This window comes from Canis lupus, chromosome 7 (genome assembly GCF_003254725.2).
Source record: "Canis lupus dingo isolate Sandy chromosome 7, ASM325472v2, whole genome shotgun sequence".
Taxonomy (NCBI): Eukaryota; Metazoa; Chordata; class Mammalia; order Carnivora; family Canidae; genus Canis; species Canis lupus.
Genome location: NC_064249.1, coordinates 9562307 through 9585846, shown reverse-complemented (window position 1 = coordinate 9585846; position 23540 = coordinate 9562307). Strand labels below are relative to the sequence as shown.

The 23540-nt window shown below is 54.0% G+C and overlaps 2 long non-coding RNA genes across 3 annotated transcripts; one reads left to right on the top strand and one right to left on the bottom strand.

Moving 5' to 3' along the window:
* Positions 1-204: 204 nt before the first annotated feature.
* Positions 205-6041, bottom strand: LOC112648370 (uncharacterized). The gene is made up of 3 exons (XR_007411801.1): positions 5695-6041; positions 4990-5496; positions 205-4622 (listed from the first exon to the last, which is right to left on the bottom strand). It is a non-coding gene; the product is annotated as an uncharacterized LOC112648370 (long non-coding RNA).
* A 743-nt stretch (positions 6042-6784) lies between these two features.
* Positions 6785-16245, top strand: LOC112648371 (uncharacterized). Of its 2 annotated transcripts, none has more exons than XR_007411802.1 (4): positions 6785-7012; positions 10118-10249; positions 10377-15082; positions 15872-16245. It is a non-coding gene; the product is annotated as an uncharacterized LOC112648371 (long non-coding RNA). The 2 variants fall into 2 exon arrangements; XR_003128958.3 differs by having other exon boundaries at positions 10118-10353; positions 14994-15082.
* The last annotated feature ends 7295 nt before the right edge of the window (positions 16246-23540 follow it).

Here is a 23540-nt window from a genome sequence, read left to right as displayed (position 1 = left end):
ACTGTCAGGCTCCCTCTCACCTCCTGAGGCCTGGGCTCCCCTTCCCCCTCCCAGTGAGCCCGTCCCTGACCACCCAGCTTACAATGGGAATCCTCCCCCATGGGTTAGAACATCCTGATTCCCCTTTTCTGCTGCCTTGCCCCCCTCCCAAGTGCCTTCATCAAATATATTAAAAGGCAAGCTTAGGGGCCCCTGGGTGGCTCAGTCGGTGAAGCGTCTGCCTTCAGCTGGGATCATGATCTCAGGGTCCTGGGATCCAGCCCTACATCAGGCTCTCTGCTCAGTGGGGAGCCTGCTTCTCCCTCTACCTGCAGCTCCCCTTCTTGTGCTCTCTCTCTCTCTGTCAAATAAATAAATAAATAAATAAATAAATAAATAAATAAATAAATAAAGCACCTGAACTCATGAGCACTGGGTGTTACACTATATGCTGGCAAATTGAATTTAAATAAAATTTTTAAAAATCTTTTTAAAAATGATATAAAAAGCACGCTTATTTGGTTTGTCATCCTTCTCCCTTTCCAGAATGTAAGTTCCAAGAGAGCAGGTTTTTCCAGTCTGTTTTGTTTAACTGCAGGGTCCCTGTGTCTGAAACAGCCTCGTCCACACTGGTTGAATCAATTAAAGGTAATAAGGACAGTAACAGCTAACAATGACTTTGTACCTCCTTTGCCCCAGAAGGAAGTACTTTACATATGTTCATTTACGTATCCTCATCCTCCTAACACCTCTGTGAGACACAGAGCCGGCACAGAGATGCCAAGGAACTGGCCCAAGGTCACACAGCTGGTGGGCAGAGCTGCGCTCTGGTTGGCCCGAGTTCCCAGTTGACAGTCTTTTACACACCGCACAGGTGTCCGTGACCCTGGCCTCTGGTCTTGTGTGCATGGTGGCCCATCGGTGGCGCCCCTCCTGCTCCCCTGGCGCGCCCGATTATGAATGCCTGGGCCTGTTTACTGCTGACTTCGGCCCTTTGAGGGCAGGGACCTGTCTCCCGCGGCGTGCTGTGTGGTGGCCAGCCCCTTCCAGGCCTCCTCTCCACGTTCCTGGCTGGCTTGCACTACAGCCTTGGGAGGGGGAAACAGGGGCATGATCACTCCACCACCCCCACTCTACTAGCAAAGGAACGGGCTCAGAGAAATGATTTGTTGCAGCAGGAAAGAACAGAGGGTGACCAGACCCTGGACCGTCGGAGTCAGCGCCTTCCCGGCCACAGCCTGCTGGTGGCGGGGGAGCCACACTATGTAGCCCCATGGGTTCTGGCTGCTGTCCACGCCTTTGGTGGGCACCTGGATGACCACGTGTCAGAACTGGGGTGGGCTGGGGGTGGGGTGGGCCAGGGGATCCAGCCAGGCTCTTTCACCAGGGGCCTGCAGGGGCTGCTTCTGGGAGCTGGAGCCGTTGACCGGGTGAGGGACGATTCCAGGTCTGTGATGCGTGCTTGCCAGGTGTGCTTTCAAGCAAACAGGATGCAAAGCAGGGTATATTTAGCCCGTGGCTGCTGCCCCGTCCCTGCTGCTGGGGAAAACCCTCGGGAAGCTTTCCTTCTGTTCTTCCGCATTGGGGGCCGGGGGGGTGTGTATGGTGGTGGGCCAGGGGGTTATGAGGTACAGAAACCTAAAGACTAGTGGCTCACCCCACAAAAGGCAACAAGCTCAGGGAGAAATATGCCTCACCTGGGGGTGTTCACTGGACAGATTCATGCTGAGACTAGGGAATGGTGGGGAGAGGCTATATTGATTCACTCACTCACTCATTCATTCATTCACTCATTCATTCGTTGGACAAGTGTTTCTTGCACTTCTATTGTGCACCAAGCACTGAGCTAAGTGCTGCGAATACATGAGGGAGAATAATGTACCTGTTCCCATCGAGCTTTCAATTTCAAAGGAAACGAACATTAAAGGAGTCTTGCTGGTACTTAGTCGTGCTTAGCTGTCACTGCTCTGAGGGAGAATTTCTGGATGCCTTGAGAGGGTAAAAGAAGGAATTTCAGTCTAGGAGTCAAAGAAGGCTTCCTGGAGGAAGAGGTGTTTAAGCTGAACCCTGGAGGGGACCCAAGGGCTCATTTGGCCACTTGCTGAGAGTTGAGGGGCAGAGACGGACAGAGTAGCGAGGATTCCAGGCCCTAGCAGTGAGTGGCACGTGCCCCTGGACTGGAGCTTGGCTTCTGCAGGCCACACGTCAAGGACTCCACAGTGGCTGGTGTCGGGATCCTCGCCTGATCGGGAGACAGCCCCTGCCCACAAGCATCCCCTCGTCTGATGGGAAAACAAGGGAGTTCAACCGTGAGAACAGCTTTCCACTGGCAGCAGAGACGTGGAGGTCTGGAGCGGGGGTACTTGCCACGGAGGAACGAGTCAGTTTGGGATGCCTTGCTCAAGACGGCACGTCTCTGGTTTTGAAGGTGGGAAGTATCCGGGTTTGGCAGAGGGTGTAGGAGTTTGAAGAGCTGTGTGCAAGGCTGAGGAGTGGGAACAAGTAGACTTTAGGTTGGAGTAGGAGGCGGATGAACTATCCAATTTGGACGTGTATGTTCTTTCTCTCCAATTAATTTTAATAGCTATGGCGAATTTCCCAATCACCGTGTGCCACAAAAGCACTGATGGATCTCATTTCATCCATACAAATAGCCCTGGGAGACAGATATGAGGATCCTATTTACAGACGAGAAAAAAGAGGCTCAGAGGATTAAGCAATCTGCCCACAGTGACCCAGAGAGGAGGCGGTAGGACCAGGGATCAGATGAAACGTGTCTGCTCTGGAGCTCACGAACCTTTCATTGCACTTGCTTCCCTAACGACCTGACATCTTAGAGACTGTTCCTGACTGCTCTGGGGAGTCGTTGGTACCTCAAATGTTGGCTAAAACCATGGTTAGCCATTTGCAAGCTGTTGATTGGTGACATGACTGTGATACTCTGACCTGCTGGCACAGATCCCATCCCCTTTCCAGCCCACAGAGGAGCCGCTTGGGGTTCTTTGTTGGAAAAGGCAAACACCGGAGGAGGTAAGGCCTGCCCCAGATCCCAGAGCAAGCTGGAAAGAATCAGAAAATGATCTTTTCCTTCATCCTATTAATCCAGAAGTCTTGATCAGTGTCACAGAACTGAGATTTTTGTCTATTTTATTGCTATCTCCGCAGGCCCCAGAATAGAGGATGGCACATAGTAGGCACACAATAAGTTTTGTCGAACTCAATCTCTGTGGGTGGTACAGTGTGAAGGGGAATGTGACACATACGATCCCTGCCCTCTGGGGATTCATCATCCTACTGAATATAATACAACCCACACACGTGTGCGCACACACACACTCATCCGTGCACACACATGCACACACGCTCACAGGAAGCCGTCTCGGACTTACTCTCTACCTGGCCAGATGAATTAATATTCATTTATAACGAGGTGGACTTAAGTGAGACTTGTGCCAGCCAGAGGATTTTTCCCAGCGGTAAAATTAGTCAGAAACAAGGAACAAAACCAACCAATACAATGTCATCTAGTATTTTGGTTGCCTTCTTTTTGGAGGGTTTTTTTTTTTTTTTTTTTTTTTTTTTTGAGGAGGGTAGGTGGTGGATATAACTTATATACTAAAGTTTACAAGTCTTGAGTGTACAGCCAGATGAATTTTTACATATGTAATATACATATACACTTGTAAAACCTCAACTTGGATAAACATAGCATTTCCAGCACCCCGGAGCTTTCTCATGCACTCTCCCAAAAAACACTCTTCCCCCGGGGAAGAGGTTGCTGCTATATTTTACCTTGCCTGTTCTTGACCTTCACAGAAATGGAATCATGTGGTAAGTACTCTTTTGTGTCTGGCTTCTTTTGCTCAACAGAATGTCTGTGAGGTTCATGCTTGATGCTAAATGTAGCAGTTTACTCTTTTTAATTGCTGTACAGCATATGCAATGCCATATAGCAAATGTTTTATATATATATACACACACATATGTATATGTCATATATGTAACATAATATAAATAATATAAAACAAATATATAAAATTATATATATTAATTGTATATATACATAATCAGCTCACTTATCCATTTTCCTATTGATGCACATTTGGGTTATTTCCCGTTTGGATCTATTATGAATAGAATGACAATGAACATTTTCGTGCCTGCCCTGTGGTGAGCATAAGCACTGATTTCTATGATTTATATACAAGAAGTGGCATTGCTAAGTAGGCTTATGTTTACCTTTAGTAGATTTCTCAAAAAGTTTTACAGGTTGTACCAATTTTATACTTCCACCAGCAATATATGAGAGATTAGAGAATTTTTAAGGTCAAGAATATGATCCTTATACCCCTCTAACTTTCCTATTTTCCACAAGGCTCGACTAAAATGTTGGGTAGGATATTGGAGCCAGGATCTCCACGTTCTGGTGAAGTTCTCCAGGACCAAGGATTCCTTGTGGAGCCAGGGAGTCTGGGAGTGGAAGGCTGGGGATGGCCAGCGGGCTGGGTGTGAATCTGTTGGCTAGAGATCTCCAGAGTTGGCCCATGAGATAGTCCAGGTGCTCTGAGAGCTGCTCTCTGATACCCCCATGGATTGTGCTGCTGTCAGGGTGACATCTGTCAGTGGCGACATCTCCAATCTGCCTACAAATAAAAGGTAAGTGGTATTACTTCATCTGGAATGAATTTATGGCTGGAGATGCACCTACCACAGTAGAATACAGTCTCATTCCCTTTGCCCCAATTCTCCACTCAGCTCCCTACTTCCCCCCTTCTGTCAGAATGAATAGCTGCATCAAGGAGATGGTTCAAGCACTCTGGTCCCAAAGAGAAAGGAGAGGCGGGCAAGATATTCCCTGACATCTGTTGCCCCACTGAAGAGGCCAAAGGACTAAAAATCTTAGAGTCCTGTAGTAAGAAGCAATAATCAGGGAAGGATTATGGAGAGGGCTGAACAGAGGAGGAGTTTGCCCCCAATGAACTTTAAGAGGTGTCTTTCAGGGACACTTACCTTATTGTTGCCACTGATGTGATGTGATGTTGCCCATAATGTGTCCACAGTCAAAAAAAAAAGAAAGGTCAAGGGCGCCTGGGTGGACCAGTGGGCTAAGGGTCTGCCTTTGGCTCCAGGTCATGATCTCTGGGTCCTGGGATCAAGTCCCACATTGGGCTCACTGCTCAGTGGGGAACCTGCTTCTCCTTCTCCCTCTGCCTCTCCCCACCACTTGTTCTCTCTCTTTCACTCTCTCTCTCTCTCTCAAATAAATAAATAAATAAAATCTCAAAAAGAAAAAGAAAGAGAAAAAAAAGGTCAGTGTAGTCCTCACTTGGTGGGCTTACTTTGGCCACTATGACATAGGACCACTTGGGATGATGGAGTCAAAGTTCCCTAAGGAGTCCTGTCAAACCTGGATTCCAGTTCTGGTTGTGTCCTTCACTGGCATCGAGGCCTTGAACAGGATACTGGAGCTGTGTAGGCCTCTGTTTTCTTGTCTGTAACATGTGGCCAGTCTACTGACTGAACAGGGTAGGCACAGACATTAGCAAAGGGCACAGGGTGGGAGCTGGGGGGTGGGGGGTGGGTGGGGGAGGCGGCTCCTTCTCGGAGGGAGCAGAAGTCAGGTGTGGGGAGGAAGCCAGGTTCCCTGGGAGCCCCTGTCTGGGCGGGTCCAGGAGGCCGCCCATGTGGCCCAGGAGGGAGACCACGGTGCCTGACTTTATCAAGACGCCTTTGAGCCCAGCGTGGTGTTTCCTGAGCACAAACAGATAAAGGGACTTGGCGGTCAGCCCAAAGGACCAGAGTTAGACGTCAGTTGGAGGGTGGGCACCAAGCTCCACTGCAGAGTCTCTGCTCATGAAGGTCTTTGCCAGGAAGAGAGAATTTCATTCCTGGCTTTTGTGGGTAGGGTTCTATTTGTTGCCAGAGGAACAACATTCCGAGGGGAGGATCACTTAGAGCCACTTGCCTCCCAGCCCTGGAAGCCAAGCCACGAAGAAGATGTGGCCGGTGTGGGAGCCACAGGTCATCCAGAGGTTCCGGATACAGGGGCGGATCTGGGTGCCTCTCACTATCACCCTGGACTTGGTGGCCCAGCTGTGCCAAGGGTCTGTGGCCCTTTCCCCAAGCCTCCAGGCCTGGCATTCTTATTTATTCCACCGTCTGGAAGGCCTTGGCCTGCCCTGGGGACCCACTTCAAGTGGCTTCCTTCCCTTGGCTACAGAGCCTTTGAACCTGGCTGAAGCATTTCCTGTCCCAGGCCGAGGCAGGCTAACGGGTGGCCAGGCTTCCTCCCTAGCCCGCTTGCTGTGTCAGGCCGGGTTTGAGCCTGGGCCAAGTTTGGGAAGGCAGTAGGTGTGGGGGCTTCCTGCCAGTTCAGGGACGGGGCTGGAGAGGAGGCAGGGCCTGGCTGAGCGAGTACAGCGGGGGTCAGGCTCGGAGCCGGTACCCCAGCCAGGCACTTTGAGAGCGGGGTGCAGAGCTCCTTATCCTTCCCTCCTTGGGCAGCCCGAGATAGCTCCCTGTGGGCGCAGGACCCACGGCAGCTCGCTGAGGAACCAGTGTAGGTAGCTTCGAGCACTTGCTTTACATTTAACTCTCCAAATGCTAAGTGCTAAATTTAGCTATCAGCTTGAGGAGGCTGATACCCACTCTGCTGCCGCTTCCTGTTTTTTTTTTTTTTTGGTTTTTGTGGGGTTTGACAAATAAAAGTTGTAAATAGCTAAGGTGTCCAAGGTGACTTTTTGGTGTGTGTATCCATTGTGAAATGATGAGCACGATCAGTCTCCACTCTGCCTCTTTACCATGAATCCCACTCTCCAGGCTCCTGGGGCTCCTTCCCTCAGGATGAAGTGATCATAATAATAGGGGTTCGGCCAGGTGACCCTCCCAAAGCCGAGACCCCCCCCCCCTTGCCACTCCCTGTCCTGACAGTCTCTGGACTTTCTGGCAAAGTGCCGAGGAGAAGTCTGAGGCTGAGGATGGATTCGCAGAGGAGGCATCCCCTCTCTCATCCTTCCCGCATCACTGTTTTAAGGTCGGAACCCACAGAAGAGGCCCCTCCTGTAGGGGCCGCAGCCAAAGTAGCAAACATCTTGTTTCTCAAACTACCAGATGTCAGGCAGTGCCCCGGCGGGTTCGGGGTCGGGGGGTCGGCGGGTTCGGGGTCGGGGGTCGGGTGAGGATGAGGGAGGATGGGGTAAGAGGTGGGGGAGAGAAAGCAGAAGAAAGGTTGCCTGAGGCTGATAGGTGGGGAGGGTAAGCCAGCCTGCCCCCTTCACGGCCTAAAGGATCATGGGACCCTGGGGCGAGGGTGGAGGGACGGAGGATGAAAAGGTGGAAGATGTGCTGATTTGCATGCTATTTTTTGCACTGCATTTGCATGCTTTTCATGGACTGTCTAGAGTACAGACCCAGTGAGGGTCCCCCAGGCTCCCTTCTCTCCCTTCCCTCCTCCTCTGAGGTGCTGGGGTTTGCAAGCCCTGGGGGGGAAGAAGTGGCTGGGCTCCCCCTGTACCACAGCCCAGTCTGGGCAGGGGCTGCAGGGGTGGGGACCTTGTCAGGGGCCGCGAGTCTGAGCAGGTGATGAGGCCCCCATGGTAGGGAAGCCAGGGCTAGGACAGAGTGGGGCAGAGGGGGAGCACCCCGACTAGGAGGAGCAGGGTGGAGGGAAGCGGGGTGTCTGAGGATGAGGAGCTTTTTTGGAGCTTTCTGACTCCAGGCTTTTTCCTAGACCAGGCCCCAAAGGAAGGAAGCCAGATGAGGCGTCTCCTCCTGAATTCCTGCGAAGTTTTATTTCTCACAGCAAATCTGGCTTTGACATCAAATGCCTTTCTTTCCCAGGGGTCCTGCTCCAGCCGCAGCCTGAGACCCTCTCTGTATCAACCCTGGGGGCGCCAGGCCAGAGGGAGGGACCATCAGCCACAGGGCCTGTGTCCCTCCCTTGTGCCCTCACAGGGGCTGGCCAGGCCCATTGTCGTGCAAGAACAGGGGTCCTGAGCAGGCTTTGGGGTGGGCATGGGGTGCCTGAGCCCTCACTGGCTTCTGACTGGTCAGGGGTAGCTAATCCCAGAGAGTCCTGGGGCAGGACTCCGGGTAACCGGGGAGGAATTCATCCCTACCCCTGGTTGTGAGGATCCCGCCTCTTTGCACTTTTCTTTCAGTCTCTCCGTTTTCTTCCTCACTCTCACCTCTCCTCATGTGATTTTTAAATTGCGAACATAGAATTACGACCCTGTAGCCCCGTTAGCCTTTGCAAGGCGCTTCCCTGCTGATAATCCCAGCGTCCCCATCTGCTGCTGACAGGCTCACTGTTCGGAGTGGGGACAGCCGTGTCTACCTTCCACCTTACGCTCTTGCTCTTGGAAACAGGGCTCTACCACCTGAGCAGCAGCTGGGAGGGGGGGGGACAGCTGGAGGGCAGCAGCAGAAAACACTCTGTTTGGGGAAGGCTCGCCCCACTGGTGAGGCCTCCACAGGCCCCAGGAAGCAGGGATGGCCAGGCCAAGCCTGGGAAGAGCATCTCAAAGGCTGTTGACTCGCCTCCTGGTGAACCGGCTTAGGGTTCATCTCTCCTGAGGGGAGACCAGCCTAGAAGAGGCAGGAGATAATTGATTCCACAAAGTAAACAACCCTACCGGCCTGGCACGCAGGTTTGGCAGACCCAGGAGTTCTTTGCACATGAACGGTCTGGACCCCTCACGGGCTGTGTGCACCCTCACAGGAGCCTGGAGGCATGTATGGGATCTGTACACACTCACAGAGGCTCTGCAGGTGTCCATGGTTTAGAAAATACCCACAGACTCTCGCTAAGTTATGGTCCAGGGTTCTTTGTCTCAGGTTCCATCCTGTCCTAATTTGTGCAATTACACCACCCCTACACGATCATGCACCTTGGATTTCACATGGCCCATCCCCTCTTCCATCCTACACTTGACAAAAGTGAGACCAAGCAGGCTCAAGGGCTTTATCTAAGGCCACACAGCTGAGTTCTTTTGAGTTACAGAGTTTAGGATTTGGAGATGTCAGAGGTTTTGGGGGCCGACTTGAAGCCGAGGAGCTTGCAGGAAAGAGAGGCAGGCTTGTGAGTCCTCAAGGCCTGCTCGGCCTCTTTCTGAATGTGTGTCCTTTGACAAGTTACTGAACCTCTCCGAGCTCCAGCTCCCTTTTCTTTAAAGCAGGAGTCATCAAACCTACTCCACAAGGTTGTTGCCAGGCTTGCGAACCACACGCATTTGAAGCCTGGCACACAGCAGGCACTCAGTAGGTGGTTCTGCAACTATTTGCTAAGGTAGTAAAGCAATCGACCACAATGCTATTGAGGATAGCCAGCACGGGCCAGGCTCTCTCTATGCTTGTTGCCGGGGAGGCGAGGGCAGCTGGGGGTGTCTGGGTAGGAAGCACGTGGGGTAAAGACAAGAAGAACTGGCGTGTGCTGTGACCGGTGTCACAGAGAATACAGAAGAAAAGCACTGACTGCAGATGGTGCATGAGGGCGCGGGGGAGGGCACTGAAGTTTTCCTCGAATTTGAAGGATGAATAAATCTCACCCTTCAGGAGAAAGGGAAAGGAGATTCGATTCCATTGAGAGAACCATAAGGACAAAGACCCAGGGGCCAGGGTGAGAATTGTGACCTGGTGGATGCGGCTGGACGGGCCCCAAGAGTCCACGCGGAGGGAGTCGGTGTGGACGAGGGAGGGTGGCTTTGACCCGAAGGGCCGGCCAGTCTTTGGAAATAGCCACATGCAACACTTCACAGCAGAAAAGCAAATTTAGAAAATAATGAACTTTGCTTCAGTTTACTCTTTTCTTCTCAAAGTGTTGCTTCATTATTTGCTAAAAAAACCATTTGCCTTTAATAAAGGTCACTGGCAAATGAAAAGTGTTGGCACAGAGCTAGGCTCCTTGGGGTAAAAGGAAGAAATTCAAACATATCTGAGGAATGCACGTACCTCCCCGCTTACTAACGGCTTAACGAACTACTGCTTTGGCCTTTCACCTGGCGGGCACCCCGAGCCCCCAGCTGAGATCCACCCTCATCGTGTTGTCGGTGCCCCGGACACACCGCAGTTACTGGTTGCCAAAACTGCCTGAGGACAGCGGGTGGGGAAGGGGGTTCTCAAAGTGTTTCACTCATTCCAGGTGATTCAACAAATATTTGCCAGGCACTGTTCCAGGTGTTCGGGGATGAGGGCTGAAATAGGACAGGGCTCCTGCACACCTGAGGCCTCATCGAATTAAACTGGCACTTTGTGGCTAATCCCCGGTTCTCAGGTGAGAAACACTCAATCATCCCGACAAAGGGGGTGCAGCGGTGAGAATCTGGCATTTTCAAGTCAGACGACTTCTGGGCTCACATCCCGGTGACTGGCACTCAGGTGAGTGACTTCTTCCCTTTCAGGTCATCAAGAGTAAAGTGGGAGACACAGATTGCTGTTTTCCAGGATTAAGTGGGATCAAGAAAGTGTAGTGCTTGACATCAAGGCTGAGAGAGAAAAATCCCTCAGTAAATGATAATCACCGGTATCAGTGATCTTTGGGACAAACTCAAAAGCTAAGTGAAGTGAGCCAAAAAGAGGCTTTACTACGGTGAGAGGCTGGTAATAAAATTTAGGGGAAAATAGTCCAGACCATACTTCAGAACCAATGAGAAGGAAGGTTCCTCTGGGGCCAGGATTGGGCTTTGCTCCTTTCGTATCTCTGGCATCTAAGCACATAACGCACCTTGATAGTGAGCTCTGAATGAATGCTTCTTAGCTCTTGGCCAGGACCCTGGAGAGAGAGAGGTGGGTGGCAGACAGTTCCAGGAAGACACCAGTCCACGGGTTACTTTGGCCAAGAAAGGTCGACAGAACCTGGGACATCATCAGGAACTGGGTCATTTGTGAAATTAGCAAACATAGCGTGGAAACCCAGCAACACATTTCTGGAAAGAGTACAGAGAGCAGAAAGTTCAGGAGAGACCAGACTGAGGGCAAGGAAGCAGAGGAAAACCTTGGGGGACCGTGCCCCGGAGGGCCTGGAAACCTCCTTGTTCCACGGTTCACGCTTTTGACCTTAACCTTCCTCAGAGAGTCCGTGTCGCTGTGTGCCAGCAGCTTAGGTAGTTCGCTCTTGCATTCCCCTCGAGAAGAGGAATCCAGGATGCTCGGGATGGTCTCTTCCATCTGACCAGGGAAAGGACAGCCAAGGTCACAATGAGAACTTCCCAATGGCCAGTCTAAGAGAGCCAGGACACTTCTTTCCCCGGTTTTGTCGGGGGGAGGGGGCGGGGAGGGACGATTCAGGGAGGCTTGGGCAATGCTTCATCCTCATATGCTCACAGATTCAGAGAACGTTACAGCTGGAGGGAGCTTTGGTCCCCCCCCCCCCAATGGAGAGAGAGTCCCAGGGCCAGGCAGTGATTTGATCAATGAAGCTGGGACTAGAACCCACACCAGCTGGTTGGTTCACAGATCGGTGCACACAATTTGCAAATGACTCACGCATATTATCTCCGAGCTCCTGACTGAGACATCCACTGCCTACCTGACATCTCTTTTTGAACATCTTAAAGGTTCCTCCAACTCAGTGCGTCTAAGCCTGAACACTTAATCTCCTCCTCCTCTGGTTTCTGGCGCCCTGTGTGGTAGCTCCACCCGCCCCGCTGAGCAAGCCCGGGAGAAACCCACACACATTCTCTTTCTCACACTCCTCGCGTCCCATTGGTTACCGAGTTCTGCTGATTTTATCTCCTAAATGCTTCTTTAATACCCCCCCCCCCCCCCGCCGCCCACTTCCTACATCTTTATCCTGATGCAAGGTACCCCGACCTTTCACATCCCAACTAGTGCAATAGCCACCTACCTGCTCTGGGCACCTGAGCCCATTTTGGCTCATTCCTCACAATGCAGCCACGTGACCTTTGCAGAGCACAGACCTAGTCGTGTCACACACACACACCAGCTTGGGGAAACTTCAGGGGCTTCCCTTCACCCTCAGCATCAAGCCGAACTTATTAGCGTGGCTCCCAAAGCCCTAGGTCACCTGCCCTCATGTCCCGTGACACACGCTCTTCCTGCCTCCACAGCAGCCACACCGACTGCATCCAATCCCACACCACAGCCAGCCACTCCAGCTGTTCCCCTATAACGAAGTGCGCCCTTTCCTCCCTTGGCCCGGGGAACACCTTTCCATCCTTTAGATTCCAGCCCAAACTCCATTTTCTCAGACTGGGTCAAATCATCCTATGTCCCATCCTTGTAGCACCTGTCACAGCTCACGTTCGAACATTTGTTTGGGGAGTATCTGGCGAATGACGTTTCCTTGCTGTCCTGTGAGCTCCATGAGAGGAGAGACCATGTCTAGTCAGGCCCGAAGCGCATCGTTCAGTGCCTGGCACGTTCGAGGCACCTAAACATTTGCTCATCGGGCGAGTGAATGAAGGAATGCTCCGCTTCTCAGATTCTCTCCAAAGATGACACGATGAAGAAAAATCACCACGCTGTGTCCACAGATGGGCTCCTGTGCCTCTTTCTGAAACAAGATGGGAGGTTAGACAGTGAGATGCATGTGGGTTCGGTTGTGTCACAAAACTTACGTCCTAATCATTTCCTTTATACGTTCCTAAAGAAGATCACCATGTTCTGCTAAGTGGGAGGGAAAGTGGACCAAAGTGCTGTATATCCTATGACTCTACTCCCATTTTTAAGCATACTAAGACGAATAGAAGCCAATAGTGATATAGGAGTGATCTTCCTTTTTTCCTCTTTTTTTTTTTTTTGTAAACTCCCCATTATGTATTACTCGACAGAGAAATAAAAAGTATAAGAACATTTTTGAATGATTCACACACACACGCACACACACATACAGGCACACACACACTCAATGGTTTAGGAAATGGAAGGCCATGTGTTCAGATACCCAAGAATGGAAACCATATTTCCCCTCAGCCTGGGGCCTTTCTGAAAGTAGAAACCATTTCACTTCCCCTCTTTATTTCTCCCTGCACCATCCTCTTTCCACTTCAGCCAGCACTCTTAGGTCCAAGTGACAGAAAACCAACTCAAATTAATTTAGGCAAAAAGGAAATGTAGGTGCTTCCATAGCCAGACAGTTGCAATCATGGTCGCTCTCAGAGCTCAAGGGATCTTGAGGCCTCGGCTCGCCTCCCACACCAGCAGATTCCTATGTGGTACGAGCAGAGAGTTTTCTCTCCTCCCACCACAACAAAAGTCCTGACACTGATCCCTGCACCAGTGGCTGTGGCCGGGTTGGGGTGGGGGTGAAATCTCTTACTGGCCAGGCCTGGGCCAGGTGCTAACTTCTGGCGATGGGACCTACAGGAATCGGACCACAGGTGGGTGATTCAGAACTGGAATGCTTTTTGCCAGAATAAGGGGAAAGGGGCGGTGGGCAGGCAAAACAAAAGGCGACCAGCACCCACTGAGCCCCCGGCTCTGCCCACAGGATGTGCTCAGCCCACATCACTGACTGGCTGACCTCCAGCTGGAACCATCTGGGCAGGGAGGCAAGTGGAGAGTCGGGCAGCAGGACCTCACTAGGTCCCACATCAGCTGCTGAACCTCCATCTACTTCCATCTGTGCCAACAGTCTCAGCTGAACATCCAAAGGGAGGGATTCTGAGTCTGTGCACGTCCCAGAAAGTGATGAGGAGGTGGAGAACGATGTTTGCCAAGTCGCATGGAAAATTGCCCTTGAGCTTCTCCAAACACCGTATGCCCAGGAGGCCCAGCTCACTAACCGGTAGAACTGGGGCCCAGACTGGCCAAGCAGGCCACTCAGGATGGCGGGGAGGACCTGGTGCCCTGCCTCCCTCCCGGCAGGCTGGGCCCATGGGCTGGCAGGTGCTCAGTAAGCGCAGATCAAGCTCTCAGGGATAAACCTCTTATGCAACCCTCTTACGGGGAGGGTGTCAGATGAAGAGGAAACATGATTTATGGGTTTGGGACATTCCCAGCCCTACGAGAGAAAAGTAACAAGACAGGATCGAGTCTGTATTTTGGGGCATCAGGCTCGATGCACCCATCTCTGTCAGAGAGACAGCATGCTAGCCACCTCCGGGCCAGGATTAGGTTTACTCCACACCGTCTTTGCTTGCCTTGTCCACTCTATTATTTCTGGTCCTGTGGTTCCAGCCCATTCTGACCGCATAGCCCGGTCCCCTACCTACCCCACCCAGGAGCCCTGACACAGCGCCCGCCCCTGGTAAAAGAACCCTGCCCTCTCACTGGAGCCCAGCCCCTCATCTGCCTGGAAGGTGCCATCAGGCAAAGCTGGTACAGGCTCTCTTGGTGGAATCCCTGCTGGAGGGAAAGGCTCCAGGGAAGCCTGAGCCCAAAATGGGGAGATTGTTTCCTCTGGGGGCCTTCTTGGAGGGTTTTCTGCAGCCTTCACCATTCCCAAATACTCATCACTGGGACTGGGAAAAGGCTGGTACAGGAGAAAGTGATGGAGAGCCGGGGGTGAGGAAGTGAGAGCAGATGGAGGCAAGAATCTGAAAAGACGGTGCCGAGCAGCCCTGAGCCAGCTGGGCAGATGTGGGCTACTGAGTCACACCCTGCTTGACCATGCCCTGGCAGCTTCCGGGAGAAACCGGGCCTGGCACTGTCTGAACCATCAGCCCACCACTGAGCTCCTGGGGCCTGAGGAGGCCAGCCGTGAGCCAGCCTCCTCCTCTTTGCCCCTCTTCCTCTGTCCCCCACTTGGCAGTACACTCCTCCCTGCCCCCTCCTGTGTCCCCCCCCTTTTTCTTCCTCCTCCTCCTCCTCCTCCTCCTCCTCCTTTGAGCTGCCTCTTCTCCCACAGGTTAGGAGAGGCTGGTGCCAAGCCTGTCTGTGCAATTTATTGCCAGTGTTTGGTGTCTAAGATGGGCAGACACTCCCGTGGGGGTCCTTCTTGATCTTTGCTGCCACTGAGAAAGCGGATTGTCCCGTTCCAGGCAAGTTCTTAATAAACATTTAATGAATGAATGGATTAATGAATGAGCATCTGTTATCTGATTCGAACCCCACAGCAACCTTTTAAGGTAGTCCAGACAGTTACCATGAAGTGCCATCTACAGCTGGGGGAAACTGAGACACAGAGACATATGCTCTACACAAGGTATGCAGTGGCCAACTGGGGTCAGAACCCTGTTCTCCCAGCATCCACGACTGCACTATCCCAGACCACTGCCTGTTCCTTTCACCCTCCTGTACCCTGTCAGCCACTCCTTGGGGTTTAGAGAGCCAGACCAGGGCAGTGGGGTGGGGTGGGAGGCACAGGGATCCTTTGGGCCATTTGCACCCTACTGGCTCTGGGCTGTGGGGACAGTCAGTGTGGGAGGCTCTCTCTGCTTGCTGTTTTGGCCTCCTCCTTGGGTCCACAGCATTCTGCAGCATTCCCTCCACATGGCTGATGCCGAGAGGGGCCGGGGGGGGGGGGGGGGGTGTCAGCCTGCCCAGCACAGTCACATCGAGCCCCACTGCAGTTAAAGTGAAACCTGGCAGGACTTGGCAGTGACCTTTGACCTACTGGCAGGCAGGGGCCAGATTAAAGGTTAAGTGACCTCCCAGACTTTGGGACTGTGGGGGAATCAGAAAGAAGTAGGATTCCCTGGGATTTGGAGGTGGGAGACACTAGACTACTTTCCCATCCCCACTGGGGGGTCGGTCCTATGGTCCCCGCAGCAGGATTGGGGGAGATCTTCTGGCTCCCTAGAAGACTTGAACCTCGGGAGTTGACTTCACAGAAGACCGCCTGGAGGTGCTGGGGAGCTTTCTGGCCCTCCAAAACCCACGAGGGATCCTGGGCACCAGTTCCTCTGCCATGAGGCCTGAAGCTGGTGGAGGAGGGTTAAGGCGGTTGGTTACATGCTTCTCACTGTCAACTAATTTATCTGATCTTTTCCAGAACAACTGCGTGGAAGGGAGCTGATAAGGGAGTGATGGTCCCTGACTAAAGCTACTAGCCACACGCGGTAATTTGAATTCAAATTCGTAAAATGAAATGAAATTAAACATCCCTCAGTTGCACATTTTGAACAGCTGGAGCGCTAGGGAGCTACTGGATTTGACAGCACCGATATGAGACATTTCCATAAACGCAGAAAGTTCCATTGGTCAGGGCTGGGCAAGGGGCTGACCTCGGCTCCCTGAATAACCTCGCAGGCCCCTTTTGGAAACGGGGCCTGTCGCGGGCAGGGGTGGGATGTTGGGGGATAGGTCATCGCGGCCGGGAGGGGTCAGGCTCTGTGCGGAGGCGCCACCTCCCCGGTCACGGTCACCCCGCTCCCGGGCCCGTCCAGTCCAGGCGGGCGCCCCCTGCCGGCGGGGAGCCGCAGGGCGAGGGGGCGGGTGGGGGCGGGTGGGGGCGGGTGGGGGCGGGGTGGGGTGGGGGCGGGTGGGGGCCCAGCCCAGGATGCGGGCGGGGGGGCCCGGGCCGCGGAGGCCGAGCACAGCGCGGAGCCACGGGACCCCGCCGACGGCGGCCCGCGCCCCTCTTGCCCCCCGGGTCACCCGCGCCCCAGCCGTCCCCGTTAACCCGGCGGTTAATTATTAATTTCTTCTCCCGGCTGGAAGCGAAAGTTCCACGGGATTCAGATGGGGAGGGAGCCTCGGAAGCGCACCCAGACGCTCGCCTTGCCGCGGGAAGCAGAGCTCGCGGCAGGGCGAGGTCAAGGGCGCCGGGCCGCGGCCTTGGGGGAAGGGGATGCGACGGGGTGGGGGAGGGGATGCGATGTGGCGGTGGGGGTGGAGGGAGGGGAGGCGGTGGGGTGGGGGAAGGGGAGGCGATGGGGTGGAGGGAGAGGAGGCGATGGGGGGCGGGGGAGGGGATGTGATAGGGCGGGGGAGGGGATGCGACGGGGTGGGGGAGGGGATGTGATGGGGCGGGGAAGGGGGTACGAAGGGGGAGGGGATGCGAAGGGGGAGGGGAGGCAAGGGGGGTGCGGGGGACTGGAATGGTGGGGCTCTTTCCTCTCCCCCGCCCCGCACGCCCCCCCCGCGCCCTCCTCCCCGGCCACCCCGCCTGGGGCGCCACTCGCCGGCCCCCTCCCCCGACGGCCCGCCCAGCGCCGCTCCCTGGGCCCGACTCCGCAGGGCGCTTCGGCCTAAACGGCTGACTGCGGCTTCCCCTCGGCCGGGAGAACGAGCCCGGGGTGCTGCAGGGAGGGCCCGACGTGTCGCGGCTCACAGGCAGGGCGCGGAACCGAACCCGGGCCCTGCAGACTCGCAGGCCCGGCGTCCCTCGCGTCCAGCCCGGGATGCGCGCGGCGTGGAGGCGCGAGGGGCGGCGCTGCCCGCCCCCCCCCCCCGCAGCACCCTCCCCCCAGCCGCTCCCCCCACGCGGCAAGCGGCGCTACCGAGGCTGCCTCGGGCCGAGAGCGGTGGCCAGGTGGGCACGGCCCGGGGAGCCCCTCCGCGACCCCGCGGCCATCCCACCGGCGGCCCAGCTTCAAGGCGCTGGTTCTCGGGCCGAGAGCCCAGGGAAGGAAGAGGAGGGTAAAAGTCACCCTGAAACGAGGCTGGCCGTCCCGGGGAGCAAGGCTACGTTCCCCAGGGAGGCCCCGGTGCAAGGGGGCGCGCAGGTGCCCCGCACCCCGGGGCAGGGACCGGGCCTCCTGGAGGCCGTCCGCGCCCCAGCACCGTGCGGGCCCCGCGGGGCCGAGGTTCGCAGGGAGCCCGGGGTCCGTCCCCCTCTCGCCACGAGATGTCGCTGCTGCTCACAGGTAGAGGCCCCGGGCCGGCTCGACTCGGGATCCCGCTTCCCGGGCCGGGGCGGCCTTCGGTGTGTAACCGGGCCTGGGGCGGTTGGAGGAGCGCGGCCTCTGGTCGCCCTGCAGGCCCTGCTGGCCCTGAGCTCCTGCTCCTCGGCGGCTGGTCCCAGTAACTCAGCTGTCACCCACCTGCGGTTCCCACCCCGCTACCTAACTCGGGCAGGACCTGCATTCTCTGAGCTTCCAGAGCTTCTGTTTCCCCCATTGTAAACTGGGGATAACAGTCCCCACCAGGCAGGGTTGTTAGGAGGCTAAAATGAGACAGTGTCTGGAGATGTGTTTGCAGAGGCAGAGCAGGATGTGTCCCGGCTGCTGCTGTTTTAGTCCCTTCGCCGTCAGCTGCAGACTGTTGAGACGCAGCTGGTTCAGGGTTCCATCGTCTTTTTCTTCTCTCGACACCCGATTTCTCTCCCTGCCCAGAATCACCATTCAGAGACCCAGGGAGAGCCATGCTAATGCAGCATACAGCCCGATAATAAAAGTTCAATTTTCATGCAGCACTCCCGGTGTTCTGGACCTTGATTTATGTATTATATCGAATCCTCACACAACCCTCTGAAGTAGGTGCTATGAGGGACAATGATAAGCACACTAAGGCACAGAGGGATTAAGTCATTTTCCCAAAAAGTTAGAGAGGGAGACAAACCATGAGAGGCTGCTAACTCTGGGAAACAAAGGGTTGCAGAAGGGGAGGGGAGTGGGGGGGATGGGGCGACTGGGTGAAGAGCATTAAGGAGGGCACACACACAAAAAGGAGGGTACGGGATGAGAGGAGCACTGGTGTTATACTATATTTTGGCAAATTGAATTTAAATAAAATTTTTAAAAAATAAAATCATGGGGATCCCTGGGTGGCTCAGCAGTTTAGTGACTGCCTTCGGCCTAGGGAGTGGTCCTGGGGTCGTGGGGTCCCAGGATCGAGTCCCATATCAGGCCCCCTGCATGGAGCCTGCTTCTCCCTCTGCCCCTGTCTCTGTCTCTCTGTGTGTGTCTCTCATGAATAAATAAATAAAATCTTAAAAAAAAATCATTTTGCCAAAATCATGTAGCTAGCAAGTGGTAGAGGCTGGATTTGAACTCAGGCAGCCCAACGTGACTCAGCATTGTGTATCAGATCTGTAGGCTTTAGCAGTCTTCGACGGTTTCCTTGTTTGCAATGTAAGAAGTTCCAGGGGGAATCCCTAGGTGGCTCAGTGGTTTAGCGCTGCCTTCGGCCCAGGTGTGATCCTGGAGTCCCTGGATCAAGTCCCACGTCAGGCTCCCTGCTTGGAGCCTGCTCCTCCCTCTGCCTGTGTCTCTGCCTTTCTCTCTCTCTGTGTCTCTCATGAATAAACAAATAAAATATTTTTTTTTAATTAAAAAAAAAAAAGTTCCAGGTCCATCTTACTCATCTCCTGCCCAAGTCTGGAATCAGCGTCTTCTACAAGAAACCCTCATAGTTTCAGGGATAAATGGCATTTCAAGGCCACAGTCTGGGCCTCAGTATCCTTTTTTTTTTTTTCTACTTAATTTGATCAAGTATTGCTTGTATTTAAAAAAAAAATGTAAGTAAATTTAGTAACCGATGTACTGAATGCTTACTATGCATCAGGCAGTTTCTGGAAGAAAGGTGGATTATAAAGAAGCATAGTTTATTACCACCAAATTTCAGGACCCTACAAGAAGTGGAGGAAGCTCATTCTAGAGCATTTGGGCAATGAGGCCTCAGTAAATCCCTGGGGGCCGAGTGGCACCGCATGTGATGGGTAGGATAACCTGGTCTCCCAGCTGGAGCCCGAAGCTCGAATGTCTCAGTGTGTATTTGGCTGGTAAGGGAGACATGTCTGAGTTCACGATGATGCCAGGTAATGAGGGCAGGTGACTCCTGTTGCCACGTTTACCAGCCTAGGTGGCCCTGGGGACTTAGAGCAAGCAGGAAGAGCACAGTTGAGCTTTCTGAGCAACCTCTCCAAGGAGCCCCTCAGGTGTGGCGCCTGACTTCTGCATAAACAGGTAGATGTCTCGGGGACCAACAGAGAATTCTGAGCAGTGTCATTGGCCCTGCTCTACCCCCACCCATCAGATAAGGTTGCTGGGGGTGGTTGAGTTTGCCCCAGTGAGCAAGGATTGAGGAAGAGGTATAGAAGAGGAGCCCTGGGGGCTGCCCACTGGGCAGTTTTGTGCACAACAAAGGCAGGGTGCATGGGAGTGAGAGGTGTGTGCCTAGGGTTGGCTCCACTTCTCAAAGGCCACAGGAATAGGGCCCCAGCCACAGAGCCAGGCTCCATAAGAAATAAGCTCCTTTCCTGTTCCATCAGCCCAGGGGGCCCCCGACCCTGCGCAGCCAACCCCAGAACCACAAGTGACAGCTCTGGCTCCTGGGATGATGCAAAGGGCCTGGCCTTTAGGGTCTGCCCGTTTGAGCTCTGAAGCTCCCAGCAGTTACTGCCTGAGTGTCGGGTATCTCATTGCAAAGGGAGACACTCAGAACACCATCGTGGGGCACCTGTGGGAATTAGACGGGGGGATACGTCAGTGGCCTTGCAGAGGCTGCCTATGATAGACTCGGCCCTTTCTCTGGTCATGGCATCAGAGAAACCGAGAACCTGTGTGACAGGCGTGGGTGTCTGCACAGGGCCTGGAAAGCCAAAGACCTCCGGGAGCCAGGCCAATCCCCTGCAGGTGTGAAGCAGCCACCACAAGAAGATAAGGAGGGAGCAAAGCCGAGGGCGAGTGCCCAGCAGCCGCCGAGCTGTGACTGCCAGTCTCGCCTCATGTTGCCTTTACACTTGGGCTTGCACAAGCAAACAAGGGCAGACGTGATGGTCTCCCCAAGTTTCAAGAGAACCCTGAGGGTGAGTCTGAGCCCCGTCTGCCCTGAGTCTCACAGAGTACCCAGCTTGGGCCCTGGAAACAGCATCTGTCCAGCCAGGGAGCAAAATCTGTCTCCGGAGACACTGCCAGGAGCCTTGGGGTTTGGTCTAGGAGTTCTGAGAGAGGTGATGATTCCTGCCAGGACAAGATGAGACCCTGGCTGGACCCCTCTCCACAGCCAGAAGCCTGCCCCTGGGGACAGGTCTGTGTCTGCTCCGGAGACACCTCATTGTCTGAGGGCTCCAGTAGAGTCTGCAATAGGGAGGAATGAGAGAGCCAGTTCACCACCTTGCTACCTCTCACAGAGGTAAGGTCTGCAATATTAGGGTGTCTTTTGTTAGAGCTAAGGAGATTGGGGCCATGGACTCTGCCCCCGAATGTGCCAGTGAGGTAACACAGAGACACTGACTCTGCGGGGTCTCCAAACCTGGGACCAGCTGCTAGCCATTGAGGGGGCTATTCTGAGCAGGGCACTCCCTGGATAAGACATGTTACATATGTACCTGCTCTAATCCTTGCAACTCTCCAAGGAAGGTATTATTGCCCCAAATTATAGCTGAGGCTCAGAGAAGATCCAACACAAAGCTGGGACTGCACAGCAAACAAGCGTTGGGTCCAGGTCTGAAACTAGAGAGACACGGGTCTTTGAAGAGCCCCACTGCTCATCCATGAGGCCTCCCCGCCTCAGTGCCGAGCTTCCGTGAGGACGAGAATGGTTCTGGGTAACTCTTCCCAGACACCAGAGAGCAAATGGTTTCTAAGCCTTTCTGGACTCAGGGGATGAGTGCGAGGACTCCCCACAGCCCCAGCACACAGGAATCTGTCCTGCGCCCCTCCTTGGGGTCTGGGGAAGGAGGACCCATATTTGTTAATAAAATGAAACAAAGGACGTGGAAGTGTCTTGTAAATGGCCAGGTGGTAGGCAATGCCAGGTGGTCGCAACCTCCCTTCCCTCCCGGGAATGACGACTCTCCAGTGAACTATGAGGTTGGGCCTCTAGGGTTAATCCTTCCTTACTGAAGTCCTACGGCAGATTGATCAGGCCCCGCAATCACGGTCTCAGACCACTTGTTTCCACCCACAGTGTGGACCAGATAGTTTAAAGCTACGCATCCCCCGAGAGATCGCGTCCAACTTTAGATCCAAGCAGACGCTTTTGTTTTCACAGATTTAACTATTCCATGCATGTCATTTTTAGCCTGCACAGAAAACCAAGACGGACAGGGAGTCTGACTCTGATGACCCTTTGAAGAAATGTGCAAGCTCAAGAGCTCTACAGTTCTCTCTGAACTTCACGTACAGCAAGAAAATAGTGAACCGAGTGCAAACGGAAAAGCCACTCTTTCCCTTCAAGGGCCCTTTTTTAATATTATACTCTGGTTTAAAAGGGCAGTGTAGCTCCAGTTCGAATCCCAGCACACGTGCAGTCCTATTCTTCGCCTCGGCCAATACGTTGATTCCAGCACAACACTGGACTTCTCTTGGCTGCATTTTCCGTCTCCTCGCCTTTCTCCACGTGTACACTCACCCTGGTGGGTCCAGCTGTTTCTACAGGATGGGAAGCTGGAAAGCGAATGTCGGCATAAATATTGTCTTACGCTGGGTGAAGTCTGGCCTGTTGACGTGGCTTATTTGTAAGTGGCCGCCCCGTTGGTGGACAGCTAGATTGCTTCCGGTATGTGTCAGGACAAGCTTTGGAATCCTAGTTTTTCAATTCCTGTTTCCAATTTCCTCCCCACAAGGTTTGCAGAGATTCCAGGCAGCTGGCAGCTCCCACCCAGAAGGGAAAGGGGCCTCTTGCCCCAGTGAGAAACATGTTGGGGCCTCGACATTGCTTTGTAGACCTCTGGGCCCTTGATCCTCTATGGACGGTTGGACGATTGGATGGCTCTGCTCTTTTTCTTTTTTTTTAAATTTCATTTGTTTATTCTTGAGAGACACAGAGAGAGAGATAGAGACACAGGCAGAGGGAGAAGCAGGCTCCATGCAGGGAGCCTGATATGGGACTCGATCCCGGGTCTCCAGGACCACGACCTGGGCCCAAGGCGGTGCTAAACCGCTGAGCCATCCGGGCTGCCCTTCTCTTTTTCTTTCCAGACTGATTGTTTGGCCAGAGGAGGTTAAAGTGCTTTTGTTTTCTCTTCTGAGGAAAGAACCAAGGGCACAGGTTGAAAGAACCCCTGGGGAGCCTTGCTGCTACCTTCTGGCAACTTCCAGCAGCCAACAGAGGGTCTTACACGGGCCAGTTGTTCAGCCCCAGCTGATATCCTGACTCTTTCACCAGCTCTGGACTTCAGATTCAATCCCTACCCCTCCTGCCCCTGGTGTCCCTCCTTAATCGGCCAAGTATATCTATTTATTTGGAAGACTGCTGAAATACCTCCTCTTCCAAGCAGCCTTCCAGGATTATGTGAAGAGCAAGTAGAATGGAATTGCACCCAACACACACACACACCCCACCTCCTTATCGTCTCCAGATAAAGCACCTGTAACACAGAAAACAAGATGTGTTTGGTGCTCAGGACCAAGGCTGAGGGTCTGTGTGCCCCGGGGCCTCTGTCCGATTTGTGGATGCCTTCAAGGCAGCAGTGGGCAGCGGAGGTTTGGAAGAAATGGGCATAGGTTATTGTCCCGGCTTTATTACCCACCTGCTGTGCTGTGTGTTTGCCAGCTCAGTATCTCAGTGGGTGCTCAAGAGACGGGGTGTGTATGGTATGGGAGAGCGTGTCGGGGCTGGGAAGCCAGGGGCTGCCCTCCCGGGGTGTCCCTGGATCTCTGTGGTGCTGTCAGTCCAGGGGCACACAGCCTAGCTCCCCCTCCTGTGGCTGGAAGCCCCCGAGGGCACCGATGGGCCTGCCTTCTCCACCTCCCCCCTTGGCACCAAGCCCGGGGCTGGTGCCACAAAGTCCCTGCATAGTGACCCTTTGCTGGGGAGATGCATGGGGGCCTGGC